We start from the raw sequence: 11,171 nt of genomic DNA on the forward strand, positions 1-11,171 counted from the left end.
TGCTCTGACTCCCACCTTCCTGTGGACTCTGCTCCACCTTTCAGCAAACTCTTCCCACCAAAGACTTCATGTGATTACACTATTAGGGCACTGGATATAACTTCAAAGCATGGTAGGTCTTAAAATTCCCTTAGACTTTTTAAGGGGGCAGTGAACATCTTCAAATTACCATTACCATTACAGCAAGTTACTTAACCTCTGTCTACTGCAATTTCTTCAACTAAATGATATAAATTAAAAATAGCATGGACATATGTCCCAGGTAGTTGTAAGGAAAAATGAAATAATGTTTTTGAAGTGACTAGCACAGGGACTAGCATGTGTAGTTGGTAGAAAATATATGTGCATTTTTAATTTTTTTCCTTGTATTCCTTCTTTGATAACTTAAATGGGCTCTGATTTGAGGGTTGTAACATATATATAGTGATAAGATCTGCATTTAGTAGTGAGACTTTTAAAAAATAAATGGGAATTAAGACAAGATCTTTGTGAAAATATTTCAAAAGTAGATAGGCTAATATGTTTATGAATTAGAGGAAAAGTAGGACTGAAGATTTTGTTCTCATGGTTTCTCAGAAAATGAAGAAACACAATACTAACAAATTGATATATAATGTAAAATAATTTATATTGATAAAACTTATTCATTTATTGGTGACAGTAAGATGTAGCATCAAGCACCCCAAGTGTCCTCAGGGTTTGTTGCCAACACAGGTTCTTAGATTTGCTTTGTTAAAGGAAAGCAACTCAAAATGGGTTAACAGGCTTACTTTAATCAGTCAAATATGTATCGTTTACCTAGTTCAAGAGAAAAAGATCAGCACCCTGAACCTCAAAGTATACAGACAGAATTATTAAGACAGAGAAACAGATCAAGTAGACAATTTCCAAACTGTCCAAGCATTACATCCATACCAAATCAACATCCGGGTTTTTTCAAAGTAGGGGGGGGGAGGGGCTCTCAACAACCAGCTTCCCAGAGTCTCATATGATCAAATCACAGAACACTTCTCAAAGTGAGCCCCCAAAACAAAGCTACACATCAGGGCTTATATAGCCTTCTCCTGGCTCAGAAAATGTAACAACCTTATTGATCTACTGGCCAATCAAAAAGTATCTACTAAAAAACAAGCCTCCCCCCCTCCTCCCAGGCTCCAGGTGCACTTTAGCCTAGGGAAAGGGAAGATCTTTAAAATTTACATTCCCATTACAGAGGAGTAGTGGAAATAAGGAGTACTGCTCCTGGAACTGGAAACAATACATCCAAATCACAGCTCATATTCTTGCTAGATATGTAACTTTAGCCAAATTACTTTCCATGAGAGTTTATCTAGTTTATAGGAATTTATGAAGAAACTTTAGAAATAGAAGTTATTATAATCATCATCACCATAAAGTTTCATCATTATCATTTATATTATTACTACATATATTATAATATGCCTTTAAAAGAGACAGAAGGGTATAGTAAAGATATACCTTCCTATTCAGAGACACCCCAAACTCAGTTCTTGTCTCTGATATATATTACTCAGTGACCCTGAGCAAGTCACGTGACTTCTCTGCCTTATAGGCAACACACTAAAACATGAAGTTGCAGGAAAGGTACCAGCTTATATCAGTAGAGAGAATGAAATCACAGGTTCAATCTCTAGTCTTTTTATTCCTATATTATTAGGCCATATGTTATTGGTTGTTCATTTATTATTATAAATAATGGGTTCAATCTTTACCTCAGCAATACTTACACAGTTTAACACACAAAGGTCCAGTAATATTGTCTATGTGTATTTTTAAAAGTGATTGATTCTTCCTGTGACTTTTAACTTATAATTCATCTAAAAGTTTTCACAGCTTCATTGAAAATTATTCCAAGATGGTAGTGTTTCAATAGGCTTCAAGCCCAGATTTAGTTTGATCCAGGTCAGTAACATAAGATTAACGCTTTTCATAAAGAGAAATGTCACATCTGGGAAAATGATTTAACATAGTTATAGCTGGAAGATTAAGTAATTTTCAGAGATGGGAGTGATATACTCCTTTCATTGTTCTGTTTTGTCAATAAAGACAAGATTATCCACTCTCACAATCTTGATGCAGAGTAGGAAGAACATTAGAGATCATTTAATCAAGCTTCTCTTGCCATCTATAGACTTAATGTAATGAATAAATAGGAATCGTTTAACGAGTGCAGAGGAATACCTATTGTTTCTCAGGTAGGTTCTTTATGGAGGATTGATGGGAAAAAAGGACAGAATCACACTGGTCAATGCAGATGAAGGATTTATAGGAGGTCATCAGCAAGGATCACAAGGTATGAGATATGGTTGTGGTCTGTGATCTATGATCTCCTTTGATCGAGAGACTATTCACTTCATTAAAATCATGAACCCACAAAAGTATTGAAGGAACAAATACTGTCTAGTTGGCAAAGAGTTCATATATGTTAGCCTAATCATAATGATTTGATTGAACTAGCAACGTCTTCCATTCACTCTTGTCAAGTATGTAATAGAAAATGAAGCCCATTCCTGCCACCCATTCCCATTTTTTCATGCTGCAAAAGGATTTTGCAATGGGTTTTGATCAAGATTACTAGGTAAATTTTTTGAAAATACTTTATGTACCTTTGCAGGCAACTGTGTAACTATCAGAGCATAATGGCAAACTTTGGGAAAATATGTTACAAAGTATTGCAAGGATTTCTTTCTATTTTAGATCATTAACATTCTATTTCTACTATCAGAACCTGGTTTCCAGCAACATATTTATGGGAAGATTTTGGCATGGCTCAAAATAAGTCACCTTGTAAAAAGTGTATTGGTTTCTTAAACTTGAATAGCTGCAAAACTTGTGTGTGTGTGTTTGTGTGTGGGTATGTGTGTGTGTATGTATTTGCCACAAGCTTAGCTCCTTCAGTGGTTATGACTTTTTGATGATTAAAGCTTCCTTTTGCTGGGAAATGAGTCTTCAGGAACAATTCATTTACTTCCACAAAGTTGGACTAGCTCTTACTGATAGATTAATACATGTCTATATTTTATCATTGTCCATTTTTTGTAATTAGATTTTTGGGGAAAAAGTCAGATGCAGAGAAAGCAGAGGAAATAATTTTACTTTTATTATTGTTATTTTCATGCCTCTGTAGATATAACAGGGAGGGAAGCTCATTCATAGTTTTCAACAGCAATTTCATTAGGAAAATAACAGTTTTGCTGGGATTTATAATAACTTGTAATCATGCCAGTGGATGAAATTAATGTTTTCTTGCTTCTGGAAACTTTGTGTTTTGATTTTTAAGGACAAAGTTTGGCTTTAGAAAAATTAGGTACTTTTGTTAGCATTTGTAAAAGAAACTAACCTTCCATAAACTAAAGCTAGAAACTACTATTCTTTCTTCCTTGAGAAGGCCACTATTAAAGCATTACTTTATATATGACCTTTACAACAAGGAACTCACAAAAACTATTTAAATGCTCAGGATGCTGCAATGTAACAAAAAAAATAATGTAGTTGCTACTGGCTTAATACACATACAAAATGGTTTAATGCTTGGACACTTAGTTAAGTTTAATTGAAGCAGAAGTCTTATTATTGCCATACAGTACATATCATAAGGTTCCAGGGGCTTGCGGAAATGAACAAAGCGCTAATTCTGGAATCAGATTACCTGGATACAGATGCCACATCTGAGGCTTACCATCTGTGTGACTTGGGACAAGTTACATTAAGAGATTTTTGAAGTATTTCCTAATTGTATTGATTTTGTGACCCTAACTGCTAGAGGTAAAGGGTGCATGAGTATGAAATTTGACAAGTATTGACAGATGTTTTTGATGAATTGATGGTTTTGTGGATTGGTCCCACTTTTTTCCTTGAAAAAGTTGATAGGAAGATATATGAAGAAAATTTGAGTGATATAAACCAAAAAGTATGAATATTTTTGTAATTTTTAAAATTCCAAAGAAAAAATAAAAGTACTGATATATAAATCTCTCTCTCTCTCTCTCTCTCTCTATATATATATATATATATATATGTGTGTGTGTGTGTGTGTGTGTGTGTGTGTGTGTGTATTTATAATGTGTGTATATATACTATATATGGGTTAGTACTCTTTAATTTTTTCAAATGCTTTATTAACTTCTGATATACAACATTCATTTCTGCCAGATTTTGAGTTACAAATTTTCTCCCCATTTTTCCCTTACCCACGGCCCCAAAGTAGCAGTCCCACAGGATATCCCTTCCTCCAATCTGCTTTAAACATTTGATTTTAAAACTTTGAATTCCAGATTCATTCCCTTCCTCCCTTGTCACCCACCCTTACTGGGAAGATAAGCAGTTCAGTATAGGTTGTACATGTGTAGCTAATGCAAAACATTAACATAGTAGATATATATTGTAAAAGACTGACTATATTTCCCTCCCTCCTATCCCACCTCCCACTTTTTCTATACTTTGATCCTGTCCCTTTTCAAAAGTGGGTGCTTCCAAATTCCCTTCCCCCCCCAGCCTTCCCTATCTAACATTATCCCCCCTCTCATGCCCTTCCCCCCTACTCTCCTGTAGGGTGAGGTACCTTATTTAGTGTGTATTTCATTCCCTCCCCGAGGCAAATTCAGTGAGAATAAAGTTGACCCATTCCCTTTTGCCTTCCTATTCTTCCACTCCATTGTAACCATTCTCCCTTGCCTCTTCTATGTGAGATAGTTTACCCCATTCTGTCTCTCCCCATCTCCTCTCATTATATTCCACTCTCACCTCTTAATTTCACTTTTTAAGTATTATCCCTTCCTATTAAATTGGTCCTGTGTCCTCTATCTATGTGTACCTCTAAACATATATACAAACATTCGCATATGTATTCATATGCCCATATACCCTCTGAAATACACATATACATACATATTTCTGATATGTATATATATATATATATATATATTCCCTTCAACTATTTTCATAGTGACAAAAGTTTCATCAGTTACAATTATCATTTTTCCATGTAGGAATGTCAATAGTTCAACTTTGACATGTTCCTTATGATTTCTTTTCCCTGTTTACCTTCTCATGCTTCTCTTGCTTCTTGCATCTGAATATCACATTTTCTATTAAACTCTGTTTTTTTTTCATCAAAATGCTAGAAAGTCCTCTGTTCCATTGAATGACCATATTTTCCCTTGAAACATGATACTCAGTTTTGCTGGGTAGGTGATTCTTGGTTTTAATCCCAGTTCCTTTGACCTCTGGAATATCATATTCCAATCCCTTTTATCCCTCAGTGTAGAAGCTGCCAGATCCTGGGTTATCCTGATTGTGTTTCCACAATAATCAAATTGTTTCTTCCTGGCTGCTTGTAATATTCTCTCCTTGATCTGGGAATTTATGAACGTGGATATAATATCCCTAGGAGTTTTCTTTTTGGGATCTTTTTCAGGATGTGATTAGTGGATTCTTTCAACCTCTATTTTGACTTCTGGTTATAAAACATCAGGGCAGTTTTTCTTGAGAATTTCTTGGAGGATGATTTCTAGGTTCTTTCTTTGATCATGGCTTTCAGGTAGTGCAATAATTTTTAAATTATCTCTCCTGGATCTATTTTCCAGGTTAGTGGTTTTTCCAATGACTTATTTCACATTGCTTTCTATTCTTTCATTTCCTTGGATCTATTTAACAGAATCTTATTTCTCATAAAGTCATTAGCTTCCATTTGCTGCAATCTAATTCTGAAGGAATGAATCTTCTCAGTGAACTTTTGAGATTCTTTTTTTTTCCATCTGGCAAATTTGGCTTTTTAAGGCACTCTTCTCCTCATTGGCTTTTTGAGCCTCTTTTGCGATTTGAGTTAGTCTACTTTTTAAAGTGTTATTTTAATCAGTCAGGCTCTTGACTCTCATTTCACAATTTTCTTGCATTGTTCTCATTTCTCTCCCCAATTTTTCCTCCACTTCTCTTATCTGCTTCTTAAGGTCTTCTATGGCCTGTAACCAGCACATATTTTTCTTTTAAGCTTTTGTTGCAGCAGTTCTGACTTCACTGTCTTCCTCCTGTTCCATGCTTTGATCCTTTTTGTCCTCCAAATAAGAGTCTAATGTTGGATTTTTCTGCTTGCTTTGCTTCCTTTGCCTGGTCATGTGGCCACTTAATTACTTGACATTTGGGCTTTTTGCCACAGTAAGACTCTGCTATCAGACGGGGGAGCTTCCATCCCAAATGCTGGGGTTTTCTCAGCTGCCAGAGGAATTAGTTGGGTGCCCTCTCTGAAGATTCTACGTGCTCGGGCAAGCTAGTCACTCACCCCCTCTCCTCTACCCTAGACCACAGTCCAGGTCCAAGCAGTTTAAAGCAAGAACGATCACCCCTCAGACTGGTTGATTGGTCCCCCTTCACTCTGTAGGCCAGGAGATGAAGCTGCCATGTGGGGGAGGCTGTAAGGCCTCAGCTCCACATTGGCTTTTTGTCCCAAGGCATTCCCAACTACTGGGTCCCAAAGTCCACACTGCACTGAGCTCTAACTTTGTCCTTAGCATCTATGTGTTGATAATTCTGGACCTCCACAGCTGCTGGTGATCTGGAGTCCCTCCAGCCCATGGTTGGTGAGGCCTGCCCTGGGGCTAAATGTGTACCTGTACTAGGAGACATGTACAACATATATATATGTATGTTTATCTATATATATATATATGTACATATACATATATATGGATAAACATACATATATATGTTGTACACACACATATGTATGTATCTCATGCATTGAGAAGGCAAAAAAAGAAAATGTGATGCTCATTATATACAAGGTCAAGCAGAACATATTTCCAAATGATCCAGGTTGCAAAAGAAAAAAAAGAAAATATCAATAAAAACAAAATAAAAAGTAAAAGGAATTTATCACTCAAAATTCATCACTTAAACCTCTTTCTGGAGATTGATCACATTTTTCCTCATGAGTTCTTTGGAATTGTTGTAGATAACTTTATTGATCAAAGTGGCTGTCTTTCACAATGCATTGCTGTTACAAAATTTCTGCTACTGTATACACCATTCTCCTAGTTCTGCTCACTTCACTTTGCAATTAGTTCATTTAAGTCCTCCCAGGTTTTTCTGAAAACATTTCCTTCATCATTTTTTACAAGACTATAGGATTTCATCAAAATTTGTGTCCAATTGATAGGCTAATTCTGAATTTTCAATTCTTTGCCAAAAGAAAAACTATAAATATTATTCACATAAATCCTTTGACTTTTTCTTTGATCCCTCTGGGGATATAGATCCAATAGTGATATTGCTAGGTCAAAGGGTATGCACAGTTTTATAGCCTTTTTTTATGTCATTTTAAAGTGTTGTATAAAATGGTTGCATATTTCCAGCAACAATGCATTAGTCTATCAATTTTTCCACATCCCCTCCATCATTTGTCATTTTTGTTTTCTGTCTTGGTAGTCAAGCTAATGGTTGAGGTGTTTTAATTTTAGTTTTAGTTTCTTTAATTTTTAGTGATTGAGTGCATTTTATATAACTATCTATAATTTAGTTATCCTTTTTTCTGAAAACTTCATATTTCTTGACAACCTATCAATTGGCAATGGCTCTCAATTTAATTTGGCTTAGATCCCCAAACATTTTAGAAATGAGAGATTTGTAAGAGAAACTTGGTGCAAAAATCCCCATCCCTTAATGTTTTATTTATTTCCTCCTAATTTTTTGCTGCTTTTGGTTTTCTTTATTCAAATTTATTCATTATATCTTCTATGACTCTCTGTTTTTGTCATGATAGCTTCCCTTATCATGGATCTGACAAGAAATATTTTCCATGTTTCCTTAATTGTCTATTGCTATCACCCTTTATGTGTAAATCATGTATCCGTTTTTACCTTATTTTTGTATTCTGTGTGAGATAATGGTCATACCATCCTAGTTTCCGCAAGACTGGTTTCCAATTTTCCCAGCAGTTTTTTGTTAAATAGTGTGATAGTAATGGCAATTAAAGATTCCCCTGTATTGGCTTGGTTTTCAAATTGATTGTATTAAAACCCAGAGTTTGTTAATCCCACCTGTGGGATGGGCTTGTTGATGTGAAAAGAAAGTCCTGAAGTGGGAGGAGCTGGTGACGTAGATTTGGAGAGACACTGGAGAGAGGCGGAAGATTTTTTTTTTGGAAGCAGCACCTCGTGGAGAGAGCGAGAGACTAAGAGGATTGCTGGTGGCCGCTTTGAATTGCCCTGGACTTTTGAGACCTGCCCCCTGAGCTGCCAAGGACTGAGGAGACATGGCTGTTTTGCTGGTACTTTGTCTGTCTGTTTTGATGTTATTTTGCCAAATTTGTCCACTGGTGAAAGACTGTCCTGTTGAAGAAGTCCTGGAACCTGGCATTTGGTTAAGAAGGCCTGAGACTGTCCTGCAGACAGAGAGTGAATACTGTCCACTGGTGAGGGACAGTACTGTTGTTGCAGGGGTCTGGAGACTGTCCTGCAGACAGAATGAATACTGTCCACTGGTGAGGGACAGTACTGTTGTTGCAGGGGTCTGGGAGCCTTTCTGTTGGTTCAGAAGCCCTGAAGAAGGATTTTCTTGTTGTATGTTTACAGAAATCCTGGGAGAGGGCTTTGCTAATGTGTTCAGGGGTTCTAGGGCTGTTCTACAGACAGAGGATAAATTCATGAAGGGACTGGCAATGTATCTTATGGCCTTGCTAAGCCTTGTCTCTCCAGGAACTAAGATTGCTGAGAACTTGCCTCGTGTCAAGATGAAGAAAAGACCTCCATTTGGGTATTAAGTGCTGTGTTTAAACTTGATGTAACTCTGGGGTAGATTCAATTGTGATCCAGGGGTGGGGAACTTTTGACCTTTTTGTGTTCTATGGTTGAGCAAATGAATGTATTTTACTTATGTTTGGAAACTAATCTCCATTTGAGAAGAGGGGCTTTGTGGTGGACTTAATTAAGGTATAGCCTAGGGGTGGAGAAGTATTTGGAACAGAGACTTTGTAATTGATTGAATGATTGGAAAGTCCTGGGGTGGGGTAGGCCTTGGAGATTATTTAATCACACTTAGTAAATGCTGTATTTTGAATGATGTCATGTTTTGATCTTCTCTGTTCTGGGTTTGTTACTGAATAAAATAGAGAGCACCTATGCTGGTATTTTGAACCTGGGAAGTTGCCTTTGCTTGATATTATATTACAAATAGTAAATTCTTGCCCCAAAAGATTTTATTTTCTGTTTTGTCTTACACAGACCTGTACAGCTGTGAAGTAGATAGGAGTCAAAATTAAAATATTCTTAATTCCTTTGGGCTGCAGATAGGTTAGACTGGAGACAAACTGATGATGGTTGGTTGCCACAGGTCATATGACAAACAAGAAAGTGCACAATGGCAACCTTACATTTTTGTGGGCTGCCTAAAATCCTTTTGGTAAATTGCAAGCTACTCAGAGGTCATATGTAGTTCAGGTGTAATCTAACACTAAGCTATTGTGTCCATTCACATCTATATATTATATGAATAATGTAATTAATTGATCAACCTCTATTTTTTTATCTAGTACAAGCTTGTTTTGATGATCACTTCTTTGTAGTTCTCTTGTCTGAGATCTGATACTGCTAATTTTCCTTTATTTTTCTCATTGATTCCCTTGATATTCTTGATTTTTTATTCCTCTAGATAAATTACACACACACAATCACATATATATATATATATACATATGCATGAATATATTTATCTATATCTCTATATCTGTATCTATCTACCTGTCTAATAAATTTTGCTAGTTGTTGGGTATAATGAGAGCAATATCAATTTTTTATTCTACTATGAACTCTTTGAAGGAATGTGTAAAAAGAGGAAGATATCCTGAAGTGAGTTTGATGCCATTGTTGCATTAAGTGAGCAGCCTGAAAATTTTTTAATGTCACAATAAAGATAAATAGAATTTAGTATGTTGCATGGTTTACCTAAAGGCACCCTGGTATAATTGCCAGGGACTATTTATTTTAAACTCATCCATGTCTCCTGAATGACATTTAAAATTCCATAGAAAAAGGCAACTTCTAAAGAAATTCTTTCATTTCTTAACTATTTGTTCCACTGTTACAATAATTCTAATAATAAAATGCATGCCTTTTTCATGCAACTGAGATATATTCTTGAATGTTCCCTTTAAAATGAGATCACAAATGAATTCTTGGGTATGGAGAGCTAAAGAAATTTTGTTTGGATAGAGTCGTGTGATGCATTATAAACACAGTTACTTGAAGGGAACTCTGCGTGATATAGTCTCTCTAGAGAGCCTCAAGGCACAGAGATGGCAGCAAACAGAAGCAGCAGCTGAGTGGCAATGTGCTCCTGGGCCTAACTGTGAGATATAGGGAACATATTGCAAGAGCAAGGAAAGGTAGCATTCTGACAAAGAATAAAAACAAATATGTTCTAAATAATACACTTTCTGTGAATTATGTAGGTTAATAGGTATAAAGGCTTGAACTGAATTTCTTCTGCCCCCCCCCATTGGTTCTTTTTAAAAAATTTGTTTATTTTTAGATTTCAACATTCATTTGCACAAGATTTTGATTTACAAATTTTCTCCCCATCTTTCCCCTACCCCACCCGAAAATAGTGAGCCTACTGAATACCCCTTCCCCAAATTTCCTTTCTCTTATATCCTCCCTATAAAGCCAAGCAGAAGTAACTTCCAGGTTCAGATTATGAGCATAGCTAACTCCATTTATTCAGTGACAGATTAAGGCAAAACATTCATGGAAAATCAAGATCAAGATACAGGGTAACAGTCATTTATAAAGTTCTCATTTACTCTACCCCTGGGCAGTACATTCATTTAGTCAATCACAAAATTTTCTCTCTATTCAGCTGGAGATTAGTTTCCAATCATAAACAAAGTACATTCATTTGGGCAGTCACAAAGTATAAAAGTAAAAAATTTTCCACCCCTGGATCACAACCGAATTACAATACCATCACCACTAATCACCCCCTCAAAGGCGCAGTAGAGAGCACAAAGGCCATCTACCCCTATGCCTCAACAAGGTTACTATCTCATCATAGCATTCAATACCCAAGGAGAGGTCTTTTCTTCATCTTGACCCAGGGCAACTTCTCAGCACTCTGTTCCTTTGGAGACCAAGCTTAACAAAGCCCCAGTACACATAGCC

At 36.2% G+C, this 11,171-nt stretch overlaps 1 long non-coding RNA gene across 1 annotated transcript; it reads left to right on the top strand.

The window, feature by feature from the left end:
* Positions 1-7,999: 7,999 nt before the first annotated feature.
* Positions 8,000-9,153, top strand: LOC138143997 (uncharacterized). The gene is made up of 2 exons (XR_011163840.1): positions 8,000-8,446; positions 8,480-9,153. It is a non-coding gene; the product is annotated as an uncharacterized lncRNA (long non-coding RNA).
* The last annotated feature ends 2,018 nt before the right edge of the window (positions 9,154-11,171 follow it).

The sequence above is a fragment of the Petaurus breviceps genome, unplaced genomic scaffold (assembly GCF_028583685.1).
Source record: "Petaurus breviceps papuanus isolate PSGF00001 unplaced genomic scaffold, PetGlider_PUasm1.0 90683, whole genome shotgun sequence".
Lineage (NCBI taxonomy): Eukaryota > Metazoa > Chordata > Mammalia > Diprotodontia > Petauridae > Petaurus > Petaurus breviceps.